At 38.2% G+C, this 25899-nt stretch overlaps 1 protein-coding gene and 1 non-coding gene across 7 annotated transcripts in view; one reads left to right on the top strand and one right to left on the bottom strand.

Annotated features, from left to right (window-relative positions):
* Nucleotides 1–25899, bottom strand: part of RAB3GAP1 (RAB3 GTPase activating protein catalytic subunit 1) — a 124418-nt gene that overhangs the window by 86275 nt on the left and 12244 nt on the right. The window lies entirely within an intron of this gene.
* LOC115933905 (small nucleolar RNA U13) lies at nucleotides 24636–24738 on the top strand. The gene has a single exon (XR_004069745.1). It is a non-coding gene; the product is annotated as a small nucleolar RNA U13 (small nucleolar RNA).

Genomic DNA, 25899 nt, shown 5'->3' with positions numbered 1-25899 from the left:
AGCTTTGGCATTCAAGTCTTTCCATTTGAACAGCAACTTCTTGAATGAAAAACATATATTAATTAAGAGTTCCAAAGAGCTCCTTACTTATACAGAACCCTAAGCATAAAAAAGGATTTTTCCCACAGAGCTTCTAATCTCCCATAGCTATTTTTTCCAATGGAGAGGTAAACAGTCATTACAGCATAGCACCACATAAGGCAGGAAATACCAACCAAGCAACTAGCCAAGCACAGATAGCCCCAAACTAGATTGAAAATATATAAGCAATTAATCTGTGTGTTACTATTTTAAAAATGTTTTCATGGCTATACCTAGTGTAAACATCTGAATTTTTATATATATTCCTGGAAAGATATTTATAATTCTAAATTAAATTAAATCTTATTTTAAGTGTCCTAAGTGTGTATTATTACGTAAGTACATCAAATATCAATCTTTTCATTAGTATTTGAACTGTCATGTATGATACACATCCAAAATCATAATCTTTTTATTATACTTTAAGTTCTGGGATACACATGCAGAACATGCAGGTTTATTACATAGCTATACACGTGCCATAGTGGTTTGCTGCAACCATCAACTTGTCATCTACATTAGGTATTTCTCCTAATGCTATCCCTCCCCTAGCCCTCCCCTCCCGCAACAGGTCCCAGTGTGTGATGCTTCCCTCCCTGTGTCCACATGTTCTCACTGTTCAACTCACACTTATGAGTGAGAACATGCAGCATTTGGTTTTCTGTTCCCATGTTAAGAGTGCTGAGAATGATGGTTTCCAGCTTCATCCATGTCCCTGCAAAGGACATGAACTCATCCTTTTTTATGGCTGCATAGTATTCCATGGTGTATATGTGCCACATTTTCTTAATCCAGTCTGTCATTGATGGACATTTGGGTTGGTTCCAAGTCTTTGCTGTTGTGAACAGTGCTGCAATAAACATACATGTGCCTGTGTCTTTACAGTAGAATGATTTATAATCCTTTGGGTATATACCCAGTAATGGGATTGCTGAGGCAAGGAAATAAGAGAGGACACAAACAAATGGACAAACAGTCCATGCTCATGGATGGAAAGAATCAATACTATGAAAATGGCCACACTGCCCAAAGGAATTTATAGATTCAATGCTATCCCCATTAAGCTACCATTGGCTTTCTTCACAGAATTAGAAAAAACTAAATTTCATATGGAACCAAAAAAGCACCCATATAGCCAAGACAATCCTAAGCAAAAAGAACAAAGCTGGAGGTATCACGCTGCCTGACTTCAAACTATATTACAAGGCTACAGTAACCAAAACAGCATGGTACTTGTACCAAAACAGATATATAGACCAAGGGAACAGAACAGAGGCGTCAGAAATAACACGACACATCTACAACCATCTGATCTTTGACAAACCTGACAAAAACAAGCAATGGGGAAAGGATTCCCTATTTAACAAATCGTGTTGGGAAAACTGGCTAGCCATATGCAGAAAACTGAAACTGGACCCCTTCCTTATACCTTATACAAAAATTAATTCAAGATGGATTAAAGACTTAAACATAAGACCTAAAACCATAGAAACCCTAGAAGAAAACCTCGGCATATTAGCAAAGACTTCTTGATTAAAACACCAAAAGCAATGGCAACAAACACCAAAATTGACAAATTGGATCTAATTAAACTAAAGAGCTTCTGCACAGCAAAAGAAACTATTATCAGAGTGAACAGGCAACCTACAGAATGGGAGAAAATTTTTGCAATCTATCCATCTGACAAACGGCTAATGGATCCAGAATCTACAAAGAACTTAAACAAATTTACAAGAAAAAACAACCCCATCAAAAAGTGGGCAAAGAATTTTAATTTTTTTTCTTTTCTTTCTTTTTTTTTTTTTTTTTGAGATGGAGTCTCGCTCTGTCACCCAGGCTGGAGTGCAGTGGTGCGATCTTGGTTCACTGCAACTTCCGCCTCCCAAGTTTAAGTGATTCTCCTGCATCAGTCTCCCATGTTGCTGGGATTACAGGCATGCACCACCACGCCTGGCTAATTTTTGAATTTTCAGTACAGACAGGGTTTCACTATGTTGGCCAGGCTGGTCTCGAACTCCTGACCTCAAGTCATCTGCCCACCTCAGCCTCCCAAAGGGCTGGGATTACAGGCATGAGCCACCACACCTGGCCAAAAATCATAATTTTTTTTGTGTGGGGTGGGTTTCTTTACCATGAGGTTGACCTGTGTTAAATCAAGGCATCAACTGCCTATACCAAAGTCTCAAGAGGCAGTAAGTAATATGATAATGTACATAAGAACTTGTTTTGCTAGAAGAAATGCCCAATATAAAGCAGTTATGGCTAAAACTAGGTAAAAGAAAGTCCAGAAAAGGAGAGAGAAATCCCTTTTTCAAGTTTGCAGTAAATCTTTTTAAATGATACAGAGATACTGTCTGTCCCTAATTCTGGATTCCGGTACTATTGTCAACCTTAACCAACAACTATCTAGAGGAAGATCTGATTGTATTCAATAAAGACAAGGCATCCAAGTTCTGTCTCCAAAACAGACTCAACTGATAAACAACACTCTAACATCCCATATTCAATTCCATTAGGATATAGTCATTTGATACCAAGTTCCAGTAAGGCATGTATCTGCTATGCGAACCGAAATGACAATTCTAGTTCATCAAAACTGACCTAGTAATTCATTAAAAATTACCTTTGAGGATCCTAACCAGAAAATAAAGAGATAAATGTATAGATTTAAAAGAAAAATGTCCCTATTCACAGATTACCTGATCATGTATGTAGAATATCCAAAAGAATCTACAAACAAATGACTAAAACTGATGAGTTTACAAAGTTATGAAATTCAAGGTCAATATATAATAACCATCTGTATTTTTATATACTAGCAACAAACGCTTGGAAAGAGAAAGTTTTAAAAATACCTTACTACAATTAAAAAAAGAAATTATCTAGGAATAAACTTAATGAAAGATGAGCAAAAACTCTACCTAAAATACTTCAAAACACTGCAGAGAGATATTAAAGACCTAATAGAGATACATCACATACATGGATTGAAAGATAAAACACTGTGAACACACCAGTTCTCCCCAAGTTAATCTATATATTCAACATGATCCCAATCAAAACATCAGCAACAGGCATTTTGTAGAAATTGACAAGTTGATTTTAAAACTAATATGAAAATCCAAAGAACCTAGAACAGCTAAAATAATTTTGATGAATAAGTATACTACCTGATTTTAACACTTACTTTGCTACAATAATTAAGACAGTATAGTATAGGCATAAAGACAGACAAACAGATCAATGAAATAGAGTCCAGAAATAACATTCGCACTTACATTTGACTTCACAACAGAGGTACTACTGGAATTCAGGGGGGAAATAATAGTCTTTTCAACAAATGGTGCTGGAATAATTAAATATTCACATGGAAGAAAACATGAGAATATCTTGGGATCTTGCAAATACCTTGGGATAGGCAAAGATTCCTTTGACCAGACACAAAAAGCACTAACAATAAAATTAAAAATAGAGAAAATGAACTTCATCTAAATAAAATTTGTGCTTATCAAAAGACACAGTTAAGAAAACAATTAGGTGGCTGGGCACAGTGGCTCACACCTGTCATCTCAGCTCTTTGGGAGGTCCATCAGGGAGGATCACTTGAAGTCAGAAGTTCGAGACCAGCTTGGGCAACAAGACCCTGTCTCTACAAAATAATTAGCTAGGCATGCTGGTGTGCACCTGTAGTCCCAGCTACTTAGGGAGGCTAAGGCAGGAGGATCACTTGAGACCAAGAGTTTAAGGCTGCAGTGAGCTATGATTGTACCACTGCACTCCAGCCTGGGTGACAAAGCAAGACCCTATCTCTAAGAAAAAAAAAAAAATTAGGGGAAGCAATGGACTACAGGAAAAACAAAATACATACCTGAAAAAGCACTTGCAACCAGGATATATGAGGATAATAAAAAAAATGAACAATCCAAAATTTTTAACGAGCAAAAGACTTCAATAGACAGCAGAAAGCGCTATGAATGACCAATAAACAGTAATTCTGATTAATTACCAGATGACTACTCACTATCAATAGTCATCAGTGAAATGCAAACTAAAACCACAATGAGATTCCATTTCACACCCAACAGAATGACTAAATATAAAAATCTGACAATGCCAAGTGTCACAGAGAACACAGAGGAACTTGAAATCTCATGCACGGCTAAGAGCATAAAATGATAAAACACTTTAGAAAAGTATTTGCCAGTTTTTAATAAAAGTAAACATGTAACTACCCTAAGACCTAGCAACTCCACTCCTAAGAATATACCCAAAGAAAGGAAAGCAGATATCTACAGAATTCTCTAGAGAAGCTTTGATAATAATAATCCAGAAATGGAGACAATTTAAATGCCCACCAATAGGAGAAAGGATAGTGTATTGTGGTATAGTTATAGAATAAAAAGAATCATATATACTATATGGGTGAATTTTTAAACCATCATGTTCAGCAAAAAAGTTAGATACGAAGAGTGCATACTGTATGAGTCTATCTATAAAAAGCTCAAGAACAGGAAAAACTAAAATATACAGTGAAAGAAGTCAAAACTGTGGTTACCTCTGGGATTGAGAAACAAGCAGTCTTTCTGGGATAACAAAAATGTTCTACATTTTGATATGAATGGTGGTAACATGGGTATACACATTTGTTAAAACAATTACATACATGAGTTCTGTAAACTTTGCTGTGTATAAATCATAACCCAACAAATAAAAAATTCAATAAAATATCCCTTAAAATGAGATAAAGAAGCAGTGGAAAAATAACTTCTGAGGAAAATGTCAGGGTTGGTGAGAGGAAGATGCTCTTTTTCCTAAAGAAAAGACAGTAATGGCAATTATGTAACAACAGCATGGTACTAATCATCATAATTTGGCACCAACCATCCTTTCCACTTATCTTTCAACCTACTCAATAAACATTAGGTAACTAAGATAGAGTCTAAGCCATAACTTTGGAGGGCCAAAGACCTCAGTAAGATAAAGATCACTGCCTTAATTAAGCCCTTCACAATATGTTTCCTGGACTGTTTTAATAGCCTTCCATCCTTCTTCCACGTGGTTATCTTCCTAAAATACAAATCTGCTATTGTTCCCTCCTCCACTTAAAATATTCAACAGCTTTCCATAATCTGTAACAGTGACCTCTACCAGTAAAAATCTGATTATACACCTCCATATATTTTTTATTTCCAATTATGTATTATAGTATTACACATATTGTATAAAAATTTTAAAAACCTGACATTAAAAGGATACAAAAATGTAACATAATTAGAAGTTATAATATACAAATGTTTCAACACGAGCACCTCCAAGATAGCCAAGTTTCTCACGTTGGTGGAAATACAAAGCTTACAGATCTGACCCTATTCCTTTCCAGTTTTACCCCTACAGCTACCTTCCATCTTCCTTGTATTACAATTATGCCTAACAACTTGTTTTTCCCCAGAGGTGTGCTTTCTTTATACACCTGTGCATAGGCTATTCCTACTGCTCTTCTCTACTTCATTCTTTCAGTATACTTTTAACTCATTCTTCAAAACTCAACCTAAATATTAATTCCTATAGAAAATCTGCCTTTGATTATTTTTAAGCAGTTAGTGATTATTTCTCAGCATCTTGTTCAAATACAAGAACGATACCTTATTCTAATTATTTATTTACATGTCTATTTCTCCCCTAGATTGTGAAAAGCAAAGACTATTGTTCTATTCATTTTTGCAGCCCCGGTACTTAACAGTATCTACACGCTTAATATGTATTTAGGGAGTTACCTTTGTTCAGTATTAATAATAACCCCTGTAACTTCCAAAGGTACTAGAAAATATTTCCTAACCAGTATGTTAACCAGTAACATACTGGATATCCATATATTTCAGTAATATATACACTGTGATCTAACAAGCTGAAATAGCAAACAACCCCATCCAAAAGGTATTCCTATGTCTTGAACTGCTGCAACAACTAGATAACCACATGCAAAAGAATAAAGTTGGATCCTTTTCTTACTCTAGACTTAAAAATTAACTAAAAATGGTTTGCAGATCTAAATGTAAGAGCTAAAACTATAGATACCATCAAGAAAGTAAAAGGATGACTCACAATGATACATGCTACAATATAGAGAACGGGAGAAGATGTTTGCAAATTATGTACCCCATGGGGACTTGTATCCAGAATATATAAAGAACTCTTACAACTGGATAAGGAGAAGACAACCCAAATTGATTATTGTTTTTATTTTCTGAGAGGGAGTTTCGCTCTTGTTGCCCAGGCTGGAGTGCAATGGAGTGATCTCGGCTCATTGCAACCTCTGCCTCCCGGGTTCAAGCAATTCTCCTGCCTCAGCCTCCCAAGTAGCTGGGATTACAGGCATGTGCCACAACATCTGGCTCATTTTTTAATTTTTAGTAGAGACAGGGTTTCACCATGTTGGTCAGGCTGGTCTCGAACTCCTAACCTCAGATGATTCACCCGCCTTGGCCTCCCTAAATGCTGGGATTACAGGCATGAGCCACCGCACCCGGTCAACAACCCAAATTTAAAATGGGCAAAGGACCTGAAAAGACATTTCTCTAAAAAAGGTATACTAACAGCCAATAAAAACATCAAAAGATGTTCAACATCATCAGCCATTAGAAAAATGCAAATCAAAACCACAATGAGATACTACTTCATATCTACTAGGATGGCTATAATTAAAAAAAAAAAAAAAAAAAAAAACAACCGTGTTGGGTACAGTGGCTGATGCCTATAATCCCGGTACTTTGAGAGGCTTAGGCAGGAGGATTGCTTGAGGCCAAGAGTTTAGGACCAGCCTGAGTAACAATGACACTCCATCCCTAACCGAAAAAGAAAAAAAAAAAAAATTTTTTTTTAATGTGTTGGTACATGCCTATAGTTCTACCTACTTGGAAGGCTGAGGCAGGAGGATCACTTGAGACCCAGGAGTTTGAGGTTACAGTAAACTATGATTGTAGCACTGCAATTCAGCCTGGGCAACAGAGCAAGACCTTGCCTCTAAAAAATAAAAATAAAAGTAACAAGTGTTTCTCAGGAGTCTTATACATGGCTGGTAGAAATGTAAAATGAAAGAGCCACTCTGGAAAACAGTCTGACAGGTCCTCAAAAGGTTAAAAACAAACATAGGATCTAGAAATTCTACTCCTAGATATACAGCTAAAAGAAATAAAAACATGTCCACACAAAAACTTAATGTGATGAATGCTCATAGCATTACTTGCAGTAACCAAAAGGTGGAAACAACTCAAATTCCCATCAATAGTCAAAGATAAATGTGGTATACCCCTACGATGGAATATTATTCAGCAATGAAAAGCAATCAGCCCTCCATATCTGCAGATTCCACATCCTTAGATTCAACCAACTGTGGGTTGAAAATATTCAGAAAAAAACCCATCAATACAACAATTTAAAATAATATATATGTATTTTTAAAATACAGTATACCTACTATTTATACAACATTTACATTGTACTAGGTATCATAAGTAATCTAGAGAGGATTTAAAATATATGGGATAATGTGTGTAAGCCATTTGCTAATATGCCGTTTTATAAAAGGGACTTGAGCAACCAGGAATTTTGGTATCCACAACAGGGATAGGGGAATGGTGTCTTGGAACCAATCCCCCCAAGGATACCAAGGGATGACTACACTGATAAATGTTACAACATGACAAACCTGGAAAACATTATGTTAAGTGAAAGAAGCCAGTTACAAAAGTGTACATATTGGCTGGGCACAGTGGCTCACGCCTGTAATTCCAGCACTTTGGGAGGCCGAGGCAGGTGGATCACCTGAGGTCAGAAGTTTGAGACCAGCCTGACCAACGTGGTGAAACCCCGTCTCTACTAAAAATACAAAAATTACCTGGGTGTGGTGGCGGGCACCTGTAATCCCAGCAACTTGGGAGGCTGAGGCAGGAGAATCGTTTGAAACCAAGAGGCGAAGGTTGCACTGAGCCGAGATCGCACCATTGCACTCCAGCCTGGGCGACAGAGCAAGACTGTGTCTCAAAAAAAAAAAAAAAGTGTGTGTATTATATGATTCCATTTATATGATATGTCCAGAACAGGCAAATATATAGAGAGAGAAAGCAGGTTAGCTGTTGTGTAGGGTTAGGGGAAAATGGTTAAGTGACTTCTAAGAAGTATGGAGTTTCTTTAGGTGGTGGTGAAAATATTCTAAAATTGATTATGGTAATGGTTGACAACTCTATCAATATACTAAAGACCACTGAATTATATGCCTTAAATTGGTAAATTTTATGGTATATAAATTTTATTTCGATTAAAATCTTTATTTATTTATTTATTTATTCATTCATTCATTCATGGAGACAGAGTCTTGCTCTGTCACCCAGGCTGGAGTGCAATGTCATGATCTTGGCTCACTGCAACCTCCGCCTCCTGGGTTCAAGCGGTTCTCCCACCTCAGCCTCCTGATTAGCTGGGACTACAGGTGTGTGCCACCATACCTGGCTAATTTTTGTATTTTTAGTATAGATGGGGGCTTTACCATGTTGGCCAGGCTGGTCTTAAACTCCTGATCTCAAGTGATCCACCCGTCTCAGCCTCTCAAAATACTGGGGTTACAGATGTGAGCCACTGCACCCAGCCCAATTAAAAATAATTTACACTGAGAAGATTCTCTTTGAATCACAATATTTTGTATCTGTCTACTCTGTCTTAAAAGAACCCAGGCGGTTTATAATCCGAATGTGCAGAAATCTTTAAAAATAAAGAATACTCACTGAGCATTTCATCTATTTCTGGAATAAAATAAATCAAATGTTTCTTTAGTCACAAGTAACCCTAGAACTATACATTTTTCAAGCAGCTTTCCTAAAACAAACATGCAATTATGCTCACAAAGTTGCATGCAAATAAAAACCTAGCTCTCAGTTCCAACAGATATCTGGTCTGCTGATCACAAACAATAATCCCAAAAGACAGCAAAAGTGTGGAAGAACACTTTTAATCTAGAAGGCTGACTTTCCTCTCACCATTCATATTGTTATGGAGATTTGCTCTCTCTCTCTCTCTCTATATATATATATACACACACACACACACACACATATATATATACACATATATATACATATATATATATACACATATATATACATATATATATATACACACACACACATATATATATATATTTTTTTTTATTTTTTTGAGACGGAGTCTTGCTCTGCCACCCAGGCTGGAGTGCAGTGGCGCGATCTCGGCTCACTGCAAGCTCCACCTCCCGGGTTCACGCCATTCTCCTGCCTCAGCCTCCCGAGTAGCTGGGACTACAGGCACCCACCACCACGCCCGGCTAATGGAGATTTGCTATTTTAAGGAATTCTTCTCTGCCGTGACATGGATATAATACATAATATGGTCTTAACACTAATGAACGTTTGCTTCATGGCAAAATTTCCAGCTCAGTATATGTATTATGCAGACATGGATACAGATATTTTGATCATGACAATTTGAGATTAATAAATAGTTTCTAATCATTGAACAAAAAACAACGCAGTCATGTAGATACATTCCACTCTATACAGGTGGCCTGGCTGGCCTTCAGCCTGGATCAAGATCATCCCACTAAAAGCACAAAAGCACAGAAAGGAATGATATCGAGGCTCAGTCCAAAAGCTCTTTTGTACGCAACTTTTGACTTTCATTCCACAGGGGAAATTCAGAAACAAAGGGGAACTTGAGATAGTCCTTCTTCAGTCACCAAGAACCAAAATTCAACCAGAGAACATTCAACTACCTAAGAACTGTCATAGGAAGAAATCCTGAGCAAAGGGGACACAGCCAACTGTTAAGTGAAAAACCAGATCAAATATAAGAGGAAATCCTCAGGGAAAAGAATTAGCCAGCTATTGATTCACGTAGGCATAAGGTACATTGGTTAACACAAATAAGCCTTCTTTAAAGGAAACAAGTACCATTTAGCATCATCTCGGGCACTCAGATCTAATAGGCACTTGGGCCTACCTTAGCAGTCAAAATCTATACTCCTTTCTGAGCCAGCCTGGCTTCATTTTAAGCCTGTGTGTTTTATTTCCTGATCTGACCTTCTCCTCTGTATATATGATCTTCTCATCTGCTCGTAAGTATGTATCACATTTATGTATATCCACCAAGGATTTTAATTACTCCAATTGCATATACTTGAAGTTCATTATAAGTATTTTTTAAAGTAAAAGCAGACTGTATGAATTAATTTCCTGCTCTTCAAGAAAGGAACTCACTCACATCTACTAAGTACCTACTAAGCCAGATAATTCATGTGTGTGTACCCCTGTGCATACAAAATTAAACTTACATGAGGTTAAGTATTAACCTCATTTTATAGATGAGAAAAGTTAAGAGACTGAAAAACCTGTCCCAGGTTACCAAACTATTAAGTGGTAAAATGATTTACCATCTCATTTACCAGTAGGGTAAGTGGACATGACTAAGGACATAATTAAAGACATGATTAAATGCCAGATAAGTAGGCCATCAGTAGATTCATGAAGAAAATTGGATCCCTGTTAGCTTTTAGGTAAGGTAAAACTGATAAGAAAGAACAGACGAGGATTTGGGGCAGGAAATTGAACAGCAAATTCAGGAAACAACCCAACTCAGCTAAAGTTCCCTATAGGGGAGTAGAGAAAAAAGGTGGAGAAATTAGAGACCTGACCATGGAAGCCTATGAATATCAGTCCTAGTTCAGACTACCCTGTAGGCAATGGAAAGCCATTGAGGGCTTCTGTGAAGTCTCATAATATAATGACAGCATTAGTTCAGGAGAATTCATCTGAACACACTAGGAGAAAAACAAATGAGAAAGAGAAGGTAAGGAAGGGGAAAGCATGAAGAAGTAAGGAATAAAGACAATCAGAAAGTAGTATAGGGGCCAGGTGTGGTGGCGTAGTCCTGTAATTGCAGCACTTTGGGAGGCCAAGATGGGAGGATCACTGGAGCCCAGGAGTTCAAGACCATCCTGGACAACATGGTGAAACCACATTTCTGGCTGGGCGCAGTGGCTCACGCCTGTAATCCCAGCACTGTGGGAGGCTGAAACAGGCAGATCACAAGGTCAAGAGATCGAGACCATCCTGGCCAACAGGGTGCAACTCTGTGTCTACTAAAAATAAAGAAAAAATTAGCCGGGCATGGTGGCATGTGCCTGTAATCCCAGCTACTCAGGAGGCTGAGGCAGGAGAATTGCTTGAACCTGGGAAGCAGAGGTTGCAGTGAGCCAAGATCGGGCCACTGCACTCCAGCCTGGGCGACAGCGAGACTCCGTCTCAAAAAAAGAGAAACCACATTTCTACAAAAAATAAAAAAATTAGTGAGGTGTGTTGGCACATGCCCGTGGTCCCAGCTACTCCAGAGGCTGAGGCAGAGGATCACTTGATTCCAGGAGGTCGAGGTTGCACTCCAACCTGGGCAACACAGCAACACTCTGTCAAAAGGAAAGGAAAGGAGAGGGAAGGAAAGGAAAGGGAAGGGAAGGGAAGGGGAGGGGAGGGGAGGGGAGGAGAGGAGACGGGAGGGGAGGAGAGGAAACTAATATAGCCCAGTGATTGAAGAAGGAAATAATGGGGGGATATTTGTCCTACCAGAATGTATAACAAATTTATAGTAATTAAAATAAAATGATATGTATAAGGGAATAAACATTATTCAGAATTCAGAAATAGATCCAAATACATATGGGAACTCAGTACATAATAAAGAGAACATATTCAGTGGGACAGGTACATAATAAAGAGAACATATTCAGTGGGACAGTTTGGAAAAGCTGGCTATCCAATAGCAAAACAAAAAACAAAAAGTCTCATTTCACTCACAAAAATTAATTCTAAGTAGAATATCTAACTGTTAAAAGAAAAAGTCCTTTTTTAGAAGTACTAAAAAATAGAGAATTATAAATTTATCATAGTAAGGTCAAGAGACCCTTTCTACATACAGTACGAAATCTAGAAGTCATAAAGAACCTCACTACTTAAAAATATAAACTCTTGTTACATTACATATAAAAATCAAAATGGATCAAAGGTCTAAACATAAGAGCTAACAACTATAAATCTCTTAGAAGTAAACAGGGGAAATCCTTCATAACATCTGAATTTGCAATTATTTCTTGGACAGGACACCAAAAGCACAGGCAACAAAAGAAAAAATAAAATGAATTTCATCAAAATTAAAAACTTTTGTGCATCAAGTACACTATCAACAGAGTGAAAAGGCAACCCATGAATGGGAGAAAATATTTGTGTAAGTCATATATTTGTAAGTCATATATCCCACATAAGGGATTAATATAGAATATATAAAGAACTCTTACAACTCGACAACAAAAGAAATAACCCAATTGTAAAAATAGGCAAAGGACTTCAATAAACATTTCTCCAAAGAACACAGACAAATAGGCAATAAGAACAGGAAAAGATGCTCAACATCACTAATTATTGGAGAAATGCAAATCAAAACCACAACCACTTCATACTCATTAGAATGATCATTATTTTTTTGAAAAAAAAAAAAGAAAGAAACACCAGGAAATAACAGTGTAGAAATTGGAGCCCTTGAGCATTGCTGGTGAGAATGTAAACTGCTACAGCCACTGTGGAAAACGTGATGGTTCCTCAAAAAATTGAAGAGTTACTATAGGACCCAACAATTCCACTTCTGATTGTATACCCAAAAGAGGTGACACCAGCAGTTTCTTGGGGGTTTTTTTGGTAGAGATAGGGTCTCGCTATGTTGCCCAGGCTGGTCTTAAACTCCTGGCCTCAAGTAATCTTCCTGCCTGGGCCTCCCAAAATGCTGGGATTACAGGCATAAGCCACCATGCCCAGCCTACACAAAGGAACTGAAAGCAAGTAGAACAGAAACTTGTAAAACACATGTTCACAGTAGCATTATTCACAATAGTCTATAGAAGCAACAGATGACAGATGAATGAATGGATTTGTTGTTGTTGTTGTTGTTGTTGTTGTTGTTGTTGTTGTTGAGATGGAGTCTTGCTCTGTCGCCCAGGCTGGAGTGGAGTGGCTCGATCTCATCTCACTGCAACCTCCACCTCCCAGGTTCAAGTGATTCTCCTGTCTCAGCCTCCCAAGTAGCTGGGACCACAGGCGTGAGCCACCATGCCTGGCTAATTTTTGTATTTTTAGTAGGGATGTGTTTTCATCATGTTGGCCAGGCTGGTCTCAAACTCCTGACCTCAGGTGATCCACCCGCCTTGGCCTCCCAAAGTGCTGGGATTACAGACATGAGCCACTGTGCTTGGCCAAGGAATGGATTTTAAAATGTGGTATATACATATAATGGAATATTATTCAGCCTTCAAAAGGAATGAAATTCTGACACGTTACAACATGAATGAACCTTGAAGATATTACTTCATGTTTCATGTTAAGTGAAACATGTCAGACACAAAAGGACAAATACTGTATGATGCCACTTATGTGAGGTTGTTATTGTTTAATGGGTAGAGTTTGGGATGATAAAAAAGTTCTAGATATGGATGATGGTAATGATTGCACAACAATGTGAATATATTTAATGCCACTGAACTATACATTTAAAAATGGTAAATTTTATATGATGTACTTTGCCACAGTAAAAATATATATAAACTCTTGTGAAGCATAAGACATTCAAAGAAAAACGACAGATGAGGGAAAATATCTGCAACCCACAGAGTCAACATTCATAAAAATATAAAAGCCCTTGTGCAATCCAATAAGACAGTAGAAAATTGGTCAGCATATCTAACATGCCATCAAAAAGGAAATTCTAATATCTAATAAACACTAATGAATGCTCAATCTTATGAGTGCTCAGGAAAATATAAATAAAAATGAGATAGTTTTAGTCTATTAGAAAAAATATAATGAAAATAAACAGTGTGGACAGAATGAGGATATGGGTGCTTTCATATACCATACGTGGAAAAAGTATAAATGCAGTCAACTATTTTGGCAGAAAACATGGCTGTATTTATCAAAAATAAGAATCATGTCCTCTTTGACCGAGTAATTCCACTTTTAGAAATCTGTTACAGAAGGCCGGGCACGGTGGCTCACGCCTGTAATCCCAGCACTTTGGGAGGCTGAGGTGGGTGGATCAGCAGGTCAGATCATCGAGACATCCTAGCTAACATTGTGAAACCCTGTCTCTACTAAAAATACAAAAAATTAGCTGGGAGTGGTGGCACACGCCTGTAATCCCAGCTACTCAGGAGGCTGAGGCAGGAGAATCACTTCAACGCAGGAGGCGGAGGCTGCAGTGAGCTGAGATTGCACCACTGCACTACAGCCTGGCGACAGAGTGAGACCCCGTCTCAAAAAAAAAAAAAAAAAAGAGATCTGTTACAGAAATATTCATACAAATATGCAAGACTATTCATAAGGAGATTGGTGGGCTCAAATGAAAATGCCTACAGAGACTGACACTCTGTGACCACACAATGAAATAAAAAAGTTTTTGATCCTATGACTCCCACGAATTTTAGTTCCTCACTCTCAAATGAGTAGATAGAGATCGTCAGATATTTGAGGAAAACCCCCATATGAAGGAAACAGTGACCCCCCCCCAAAAAAAGGCAAATATGCAAAAAAATTTTTTAAAAAAAGGCAAACATGCAAGAGTATGTAGAACAATGCTTACCACCACAGTACCTTAACTGCAAAAACTGGAAAGTAAATATTCTTCAATAGGAATATGTATAAACACATTATGATAATCATACAACAGACTACAATGCAAGAATTAAAGTAACAATAGATGTTTATGTCCTATCTTGCAAACATGCCAAGATACAGTTTTTAAAAAAAGATAACTGTAATAAAAAGTTACTCATCTTTTTTTCAAGATATAATGTGCACACACGGAACTGTTAAAAGTTGTTCTGAAAAGTAGATGAATGGAGAAGTGATGAGGAAGGGACTATCACTTTTTTATACATATGCATCACTTGGTGTGGTTACATTATTTTTGTAATTAAAGGTCTCTAAAATTTTTTAATGAAAGAATTTGTTACTCAAAAAGTAGAAAAGAAAGAACAAGGGAAACAATGGGGACTGGCTCCACAGGACAGCCTTCTAGGCCCTTAGACAGATACCTTGCCCCAAAATATTTCCCCATATAATTTTAAAGTGTTTACTTAACTTTTCTTACATTTTACTGAAATTCCAGAAGCATTTTTTTTTAAACGTTAAAAACTTGAGGACTAAATGATGCAAAGTGTGGAGTCCTGATTAGTAAGCAACAAGGAAGGGGTCCCAGGTGGGGGAGAACAACTGTTCCAAGAGACAACTAATCACAAACAACCTGCTGGCACAACATTCTGTTCCCAAATACCTCGCCCGTACATGGCACCTTTGGCATGACCCTATAAAACTTCCCTCCAGCTCCTGCCTCTGAGTAGACAGCCCCTTCTCTGCTGTGCTGCCAGTATCGTATCTTCGTGCTTTTTCTAACACGTACTTCCTCTAAATACATCTACGTACTTTCTCTAAATCTGCCTGTCTTTCCCTACAACTGTCTTGGTAAATCCTTTACTGCCCATGACACTGGCCCCAACCAGTGGCACCTGCAACATTTTGGTGGCCCATCTGGGGAGTGCTTGGGGACTGCTTGGGGACCTTTCTCTTACTGTCTCCCTTTCCTCTCCTCCAACTCCAACCTCTTGGTGGACAGTGTCCAAGCCCGGAGACAACTGAAGGTTCCTGGCCAGGGCCAGTAAAAAGATGTCTGACCCACCACCCAATCGGGTAAGAGTTCAAAGTTTCCTTTCCTTTTCAGTCTTCTGGCAGACAAACTCTAATATTTCTCTGGCAATGAATGACAACTGGCCAGGGCCACTCCCTGGTGTAGCCTGAAGGCTAGGGACTGAACAGGTTTGGCCGCCTTGCCCAGAAGGGAGGAAGACTCTCTCCTGTCCTTTCTGTTGGAAAGTCCCCAATCCCTACGTTTGGCATAACTGGCAGGCAGAAGCTTGACCAGGGCAAACCTATACACATTTTGGGGAAGTCAGACCCCCCTCTTTCTCACTCTAAATTCTCCCACGTAAGGCAGCCAACCCTCCTGCTCCAGACATCTTAAACCAGGTAATCCCAAACAGCACCCAGACAGTGAGTCTTCCCTCAACCCTTTCCCCTCCTACCTGGATTGAGCACCCAGCACAATTCGTACCTAGACTAACCTGGGGTCTTTCACCTAGTGTTCATCCAGTGTAAGGCCCTAGTGCCAGGAGATCCTTTCCAATAGGTGGAATGCCCCTTTGGAAAGTGCATCGAGAAGTCCCTCAGCAGATGTGAGTGGATCCCTCATCCCTTGGTGGGATGCCCTGGGAGAAATTGCAGTTTGCGTCCCCAACAGACGTTTTTTACAGTCCCATCATGGGACGAAGCCCCTCAATTCCCTCAGACTCACCCCTGGGTTGCATTTTAAAGCACTGGGATAAATTTAACCCTCAGACTCTCAAAAAGAAATGTCTAATTTTCTTTTAGCATGGCTGCTATGCAAGAAATCCTCAAATTAACCCCCTCAGTCTTTTATAACTGAGAGTAGAATGAGGAGGACAGGGCTAAAGAGAAAGAAAAACACAGGAACACAAGTCAGGCTCAAGTGCTGGCTGCTTTTATAAGCCCCTAGCCTCCTCCAGGTAACTGCCACCAGTGCAGAAGGCCAGGCCACTAGAAGGCAAACTGCCCCAATGAGATACATGGGAAAGAACCCTGTACAGCTTGCCCCTCTGTCACATGCTCAGCCATTAAAAATGGGACTGCCTAAAGGCCAAAGGGCCCCCAGGATAATCCCAACCACTGATGGCCTTGAGCTGAGGGGTCTCTCTGCTCTACCTGGCTTCCAAATCAGACACTGGCATCAACAAAACAAAGGTAAGGGCAACTCTGAGGATGCAAATGAAATTATAAATTTCCCTTTTGGGTTCAAGAGCTGCCTACTCTGTACTAATCTCCTTCCCTGAGTAACACTCTTCCAAATCCTGCTGGGTAATGGGGGCAAATGCACTCCCTCTCTCTGTCCAAAAGAAAAAAAATCACACTGCTTTATATTACTTAAGGGACCAATTACCATTCTCTCACCAGTCCTGGGCAATGTCTAAATATTCCACACCCCTTTGGGGCAAAAATATACTTTCCAAGATGGGTGTCTGCTTAATATGTGCCCAACCTCTGAATTCATCTTTCCCTCTAATAGCCCTATTTCTCCCGGGAAAGCTACCTAAATCTTTAACCAATAACTTCAACCTACATAGTCCTACCCCTGGGCTTAAAAATAGCCCACACTTATTCAGACAGACCCTAGCAGGAAATCTAACTGGGCAATCTCTTGAAGGAGGACAACTTCTACAGTATGTAGACAACTTCCCTATCTGCTCCCCTTCACAGGCTCACACAGCAACATGTAATACAAACCATAACTTACTAACAGAAGAAAAATAATTTCTGCCTAATTAAAGGTTATAATGGTAAAGAGGTATTTTTGGTAAGGAAGGTTATAAAAAAGATATTTTATATGAGAAAGGATCTTGTATGGTAATTTCTTGTCCTAAAGTAAAATAACTCATTGTTTAAAAATAAGGGATGTTCAGGACAAGTCAAAAAGTCCAAGCATATAATAGATGGTCTATGTAAGTCATGAGAAAATCATGACAGGAAATGTATAAAAAGAATATTGTATGTAATTAAAGCATAATAGTCTCTCTAAAATTGGTTCCCTATGTTGTGTCTAACTAAATTCAAACACTTTTTCATCAAGTTTAACTTCCAGGTTACCCAAATGGGCTTCCAATAAGGACAAAAAGTCACACTGCAAAAGGTTTTTTGCCTTTTTGATAACTGGCTTAAGAAACAAAACTTTATCTTCTAGAATTCTACAGTTTCACCTACAAATGATACTGCAAACGGGATATAAGTCTCTCCCCAATGATGCCTGCTACTTTTATGAATCTTCCCTGGATTCAGTTGAATGCTAGTTATGTCTTAACATGCTCCCCCTCTCTGATAAATCCCTTCCTCCAACAAGATCCAATATACAGCTGGGCACCGTGGCTCATGCCTATAATCCCAGCACTTTGGGAGGCTGAGGTAGGAGGATCACTTGAGGTCAGGAGTTTGAAACCAGCCTGGTCAACACAGTGAAACCCCGTCTCTACTAATACAACAAAGTAGCCAGGCATAGTGGTGCACACCTGTGGTCGCAGCTACTTGGGAATCTGAGGCAGGAGAACTGCTTGAACCCTGGAGATGGAGGTTGCAATGGGCCAAGATCATACTACTAGATTCCAGCCTGGGCGACAAAGAGAGACTCATCTCAAAAAGAAAGAAAGAAAGATTCAATACAATATCCTAAGTCCCACAATCCAGGACAATGACCCACAGAGTCTCCTGACAGACCAACAGCCATTGGCAGGGCCATTGCCATACCCATGGTTAGCAGGAAGTGGTTGGGAGATGAGACCTCTACCCTGAATGTCAAAGACTTGTCATTGTTGTTCTGTTGTGGGGGGAATGTGGAGTCCTGATAGGTAAACAACAACAAGGAAGGGGAGCATGCAGCCCCAGGAACATAACCTCATCCTGCATTTAGCCCCCTCCAGCTCCTTCCTCTTTGCAGACAGCCCCTTTTCTGTTGTGCTGCACTTGCCCCCTTGCAACTTATCTTTGTATCTTCATACTTTCTCTAATAATTCTTTTTTTTTTTAACCTACGACTGCCTTGGTAAATTATTTTCCTACCTGCAACAGCAGCCCCAGCCAGTCGTACCCACAACAGAAAGGAATTCAAAGATAGGAGCCTAAAAGAAGTTTCTGTGACTATTTTAGTAAAATATGAAACCAAACTATTTTTGTAACATCAAGTAATTACCATCCATTCAAATATTTTAAATAAATTAATAAAACTGCTTTCCACTGATTAGGATTAGCATAATATTTTGGACAGGGGATGAAGTTAGGGGGTAGAGACTGGAAACGAAGGAAAAAAGTGGGTAATTTTGGAGCATTTAAGGGCCAGTAAAATGAGGCTCTGGGCCTCAAGGCCAGGATACTAGGATTATGAAAAAGGGTAAGATGGTAGAAGGGTATCAAGGACAAATTTCACCAACTTAAAAACTACCAGTCCTGTATGTGCATAAACTGTGGCTTCCACACAAACCTGTAGTCTCTATCATACAGGCTGTCCCAAAAGTACATGTTCAAGTAAGCCTTTGTATATATATTCTGTCAACATGAAATACATTAATTTTTAAAATAATGAATATATACCAAAATATTTTTAAACGTTAGCTTTTATTTAACCTTTTTGGGGTCATGGGCTCCTTTGAGTATCTGACGAAAGCTATGGACCACCTCCCAAGAAAATTGTGCATATTCACATTCAAAATTAAGAATGCATACAATTTAAAGAGACCCAAGACTCTGGATTAAGAATTCCCTTTACAGGCCGGGCGTGGTGGCTCACGCTTGTAATCCCAGCACTTTGGGCAGATCACGAGGTCATGAGTTCGAGACCAGCCTGACCAACATGGAGAAACCCCGTCTCTACAAAAAATACAAAATTGGACGGGCGTGATGGTGGGCACCTGTAATCCTAGACACTCGGGAGACTGAGGCAAGAGAATTGCTTGAACTCGGGAGGCAGAGGTTGCAGTGAGCCGAGATTGCGCCACTGCACTCCAGCCTGGGTGACAGAGCTAGACTCCGTCTCAAAAAAAATAAATAAATAAAAATAATAATTCCTTTTATAGGCCAGGAGTTTGAGACCAGTCTGGACAACACTGCAAGACCCTATCTCTACTTAAAAAACTAAAGACAGAAAGAACACCCATTATATACCATGGTAAAGTCCTTCTATCCACGATCAGCTATGTGGCTTTTAAACTGGTTTAACTCTAACTGCCTGAACAGATCCAAGTCATTAGTTACACATGTTGACCTAAAAGAAGAAGCTGAGGCAAAATAACAGAGGGACTTTATTTGGGCCAAAGTTGAGGACTGCAGCCCGGGACACATTTCCAAGTTGCCTTGGGGAGTGTTCTGTCTGTCTGTCTGCCTCTGTTACAAAAACAAGGAGTGGGCTGATACCAAGTTGTCTGACAGGAATTCTCATTGGTTTACAGAGATAACACTGATTAGTGATTGGCTATACATTGTTGAACTACAGAGTATGAATTATAATACCCATCGTATGGCATTTTATGGCTATTGGCATCAATTAACAACCCACATGGCAAGTGGCTTCAAGGTAATTATTTAGCTCAGGAGAGGTGAGACTGCTGTTACATTTTAAATGACTCTCTCTGATGGATAATTTAAAGAAGCTCCCATTCCTCAGATAAAAAGCTTTTTTCCTTTCCTGAGGGAGGCACAGAAAGTATGAGAGCTGAGATAAAATGACTGTGGAGTAAAGGGAAAAGGGTTTAATAATCTGGAGGTGAGGGAGGGCAAGGGGAGAAGGTTGTTTTAATAAACAGGAAGTGAGGGGGATAATTCCTACTGCACAGTAGGCTCTCTACAAATAAATACATGAAAAAAATGAATAAAACGAACAAAAAGAAGTAGTTGAGATGATGAAGAATCTTTTATGACATGGCCCCAAAAGTAGAGAGAAAAAATTAATATTTTATTTGCTACCCTGTAAACATATCTTAAACACATCTGTTCTATGGAAAAATGCAATTGAAATTCTCAACAACCATTTTTACAAAGTTTTAGAAAATGACTCATCCATAAAACTTGCCAATTTATATGAAATTCATTAGAAGGAAAAATCAAATCACTAAATCAAAAACCTAAAGGGAAAAATGACTAAATAAAAAAAAAGTACAGAAAATGGTTAATTATAAAACTAAATGCAGAAAAATTAAACTACAGTTATTTTAAAAGGTACAAGACCATCCAGAAGACTTTCCATCTTCTGTATAATGCTTTTAAAAATGCCACCATCACTATACTTTAACAAAATTCCCAGGTAAGTAAATGTGGTCTGTTTACACTGCATATCTTATACAAAGGGAACATGACAAGTTCAAGGGGTTAATCGTGTATTCTGGGGAGTCAATCAACAAACATATACTAAGCATATACCAGGCAATGTGTTGTGTATGTAATAAATGAATTATCAAATTAACTGTTATTACTAATGATACCAAATTACACCCTCTGTATGCCAGACCATAAAAAAAGGTTAAGAGTCACAGCAATAGAGATGTAACTGCCAAAATCCCCCGTAAATGATTATGGCTTTGTTAATTTATTTTTTGTGAAAAATCTTTTTTTGTTGCATTCGTTATAACAAAATGTGATCCCTACCCAGCCAAGGGGTAAAATTTAAGTTAGCACGTCGTGTAATGAAAATGAGTATTAATTTATGAAAAACTCTCATAGCAGATTGATGTTTGTTGTTTAGAATTACAGAGAAATTTCATTACATCAAACAGTGTCTAAAATAAGCATGGATTTTTTTTTTTCTTTTTTTTTGAGATGGAGTCTCACTCTGTCACCGAGGCAGGAGTACAGTGGCGTGATCTCAGCTCACTGCAACCTCTGCCTCCCCGGTTCAAATGATTCTCCTGCCTCAGTCTCCCAAGTAGTTGGGATTACAGGTGCCTGCCACCACACCTGGCTAATTTTTGTATTTTTAGTAGAGACAGGGTTTCACCATGTTGGCCAGGCTGGTCTTGACCTCCTGAACTCAGGTGATCTGCCCACCTCAGCCTCCCAAAGTGATAGGATTACAGGCGTGAGCCACGGCGCCCAGCCTCTTTTTTTTTTTTTGTTAAGAAAGATTTTTATAGTCTACTTCCTTTAGTGGCATATACCTTAAGCCAAATTTAAGTTCAAAGTGAAATTAATAATGCATATTGAAAATTTCACTTATCACAAATTTAGTTATTGTGCTGTAACTAAATGGCAAGCAAATCATTAAAAATATATAAAAGAATTAAGAAATAATAGAACTAAAAATGTCTAAAAAGATACTTAATTCTTATCTATCTCAGAATTAAACTTGAGCTTTTTCAGCCAGAATATATTACATAAAGCTTTCCCCCAGCTAGGTGCTATGCTTTTAACTGATAGGTGCTCTAAGAAACAATCGTTTTTATTGCAATAGAGTGTTTAATAATTCTATGTTTATATTCTACTCTACTTAAGCAAGTATCATTTTACTGACTCTAGTAAATACTTGTAAGAGAGGCCAGGCTCAGTGGATCACACCTGTAATCCTAGCATTTTAGGAGGCTGAGGCGGGAGAATCACCTGAGCCCAGGAATTCAAGACTAGCCTGGGCAACATAGTGAGACCTTATTTCTACAGAAAAAAAATTATTTAACCAATTAGCTGGGCATGGTGGCATGTACCTGTAGTCCCAGCTACTCAGGAGGCTGAGGTGGAAGGATAACCTGAGCCCAGGAGGTTGAGGCTCCATCCAGTGAGCCAAGATGGTGCCACCGCACTCTAGCGTGGGTAACAGCAAGACCCTCTCTCAAAAATAATAACAGCAATTAAGACAGAAAGGCAAAAACAATAAATAATGACTAACAGTAACTGAGACAGCACAATGCCACAAAGCAAATAAGCAACAGAACTAGGATTCCAACACAAGCTATACCACTTTAAAGTGCGTAATCTTCATCACCTATGTGTGCTATTCTGCCTCTTAAAGATATCTCCTGCCATTTTTATATTACAATAAAAATGTTGACAACAATAACAGCAAGATTCCCAAAACTTCCAATTTGAATGAATCGGAGATACAACAAAACACCTATTTTTTTTCTTCTACATAATATCCAAAGAAGCTATAGACACTATGGTTATGATTTAAAGGAAAAATAAAAATGAAGAGGAAAAAAAACAAACTACAAACCTTATCTTACATGTCCCATTCCAAACAAGGTTGTGAGTAGCTCAATGTTGCTTCTGTTTTTATTTACTTAATTTCAAAAACACTGCATTCCCATCAGTGACTGATCCTCAACCTTCTATAGTTTCCAAAAACTTCAGCTTTGATAAAACATATACTCCTCCACTTTAATACTCCATAAAAAAACTAAATGTTCTGAGATAATGCAAATAAAGGAATCTAAACTGTTTATATAAAGTTTATATAAGTCCCAAATTTGACTTATTGTTATAACTTAGTTTGGGAAGTTTCTAATTGAGAAAATTTATAATTCAAATTCATTTTAAATTTGCCATATGAACTTTAAGTACTGAAGTGTCATTCCCATCTACTGAGTGGGTATGAAAAACGTGAACTCATTTCAACATCATTGTAGTCATTATTATTCTATTAATACTCTCAAGCTAATTCTTCTTCCATGAATTTTTCAGGGAGATACGAGTCAGTCACTGACTAAACAGTTACATTACTGGATCATGACATACCTAAACTTAACATTTCATTAAAAGTACTTAAAATTTTTGCTAGCTAAATAGAATCATAAAATTACAAGGCTAAAAGGAACTTAAAAGGTCATTTCTTTACTTCCCTTGCCTTCAAGGATCATATTCATACCACCAAGATTTTTATCTATTTTATAAAGCCCCAGACAACAGAATCCCAAAATCTGCCTTACCAACCTATGTTAATACTCACTGGAAGTAATTTTACACACACTTAAATTTCTGAAACCAAAAAGGACAGAGTAAAATAGAAACAACATGGGTTCTGAAGGCAAGACCTAAGTTTAATCCCGCTTATACCAAAACTACTGGCAAAATGACACTGGGAAAATTACAGTACCACGTGAACTCAAAGCCTTATTTCTTCTCCATAAAATAGGGTTATAACTAACTGTTGAAATCTGTTTAAGGATTAAGTTAACAGACACAGTCCCAACTATAGTGCATGATACCAATACCATAGCTGGTGCTCAATAATTGCCATTTCCTTCCCTTTTAAAATCATTTCCCAGCACTTTGGGTTCTGGTAATGGCGAAGCAGCTTGGTCAGATAAACTTTCCTACAAAATCTGGACAAAAACACCATTTTTCAATGCTCTGGAGAGAGACCAAATGCAGGCAGAAGCTGGGAAGAGTTTACCCATGAAAAAAAGAAAGTGTGTCTGACAACAGGCACTTGTTTATACCTTTCTGTCTAAGAGCAATTCTCAAACTTTCTGGACTCAGACACCCTTACACTCTTAAAAATTACTGGCGGGGTGCAGTAGCTCACGCCTGTAATCCCAGCACTTTGGGAGGCTGAGGCAGGCAGATCACAAGGTCAAGAGATTGAGACCATTCTGGCCAACATGGTGAAACCTCATCTCTACTAAAAATACAAAAAAAAATTAGCTGGGCATGGTGGCACACACCTGTAGTCCCAGCTACTGAGGAGGCTGAAGCAGGAGAATCACTCGAACCTGGGAGGCGAAGGTTGCAGTGAGCCGAGATCGCGCAACTGCACTCCAGCCTGGTGACAGAGTGAGACTCCGTCTCAAAAAAAAAAAAAAAAAAATTAGTGAAGATCCTGTATTAGAAATTTTAAGAGATCCTTTCATAGTTCGAAAGCGTGACGTTTAAGTTTTCACGCATACATATGAGATATGCCTCTCTCAAACATTGTCACAACATTGGTACATTACCATCTGACATGAAAACACAAAAAAATTGAAAAGGAAAAAACTGTAATTTATTAATTCATTACAAATAATGATGAACTTTTTATATTTTAACATATAAGTTCTAATGACATTTTCTGGAACAAAAATATTAATGAGAAGAGTAACCCTGTTCTACCTTTTTGCAAATCTGTTTAATGCATAGCTTTTAAAAAGTTAACTATATTCTCATATCTGCTTCTGCAATGAATCACTGCAATCCATAGTTCTAGTTGAAGTATATGAAGAAAATTTGGCCTCAAGTACACACGTACCTAACTGGAAAAGGCAGGGACCCTGATCACCCCTTGCAAAGCTCTCAGAGACAGACAACGGTCCTCAGATCACACACTGAGAATTGCTGATCTAAGGTGGCTCTAATCTGTGTACAACTCGGGAAGCAGAAAGATATAGCTTTACTGAATTTAGGTGACACCGGACAAAGTTTGAGGGTGACAGGACAGTTCTAACATTGAGGTGTAAATTCTGGAAGGGAAGAAGCCAAAAGGCAGTAAGTCCCCCAAATTTATATATAAACTGTCCCAAACCTTGGCTATCTGGTAAACCATGCATGTGCAGAGGAGATTCTAGGGTACGATGACAAAGAAAAAGCTGGAAAGAAAAGATTTCAGCTGCTGCCATCACTGAAAAGAGAATGCAGTTTTAATCTAGCCAAGCAAACCACTCTCTACAACCAAAAAAAAAAAAAAAAAAATACTCTTCAGAGGAACACAACACAAATGTTATAAATTTTATGAATGAAAATTTATGCTTACATTATAAATAAAATGTAGACTACATTTCGTCTCTACATTTCATAATGTAAGCATGAAACTTTAAAATTACTGGATACACATACCAAAAAAAAAAAAAAACACCTCAGGAAAAAAACAAAACGAAACAGGAAAATGTGATCTAATACTCAAAAAAAAAACATAGTCAACAGAAACCAACCCCAAAAAGACCTAGTCATGCAACTGGCATTAGACTAGCTATAATAAATACACTCAAAGACTAAAGCTATAATAAATACACTCAAGTTTCAAACAAACTTAGAGGTAAGTAATCTCAGAGAATTGGAAGTTTTTCTTAAGAATCAAATGAAAATTCTAAACCTAAAAAGTACAATAACTGAATTGAAAAATACAGCAGGTA

Source organism: Gorilla gorilla, chromosome 11 (assembly GCF_029281585.2).
Source record: "Gorilla gorilla gorilla isolate KB3781 chromosome 11, NHGRI_mGorGor1-v2.1_pri, whole genome shotgun sequence".
In the NCBI taxonomy this organism is placed as follows: domain Eukaryota; kingdom Metazoa; phylum Chordata; class Mammalia; order Primates; family Hominidae; genus Gorilla; species Gorilla gorilla.
The sequence above is the reverse complement of the archived record's forward strand: the minus strand, read 5'-3'. Positions and strand labels throughout refer to the sequence as shown.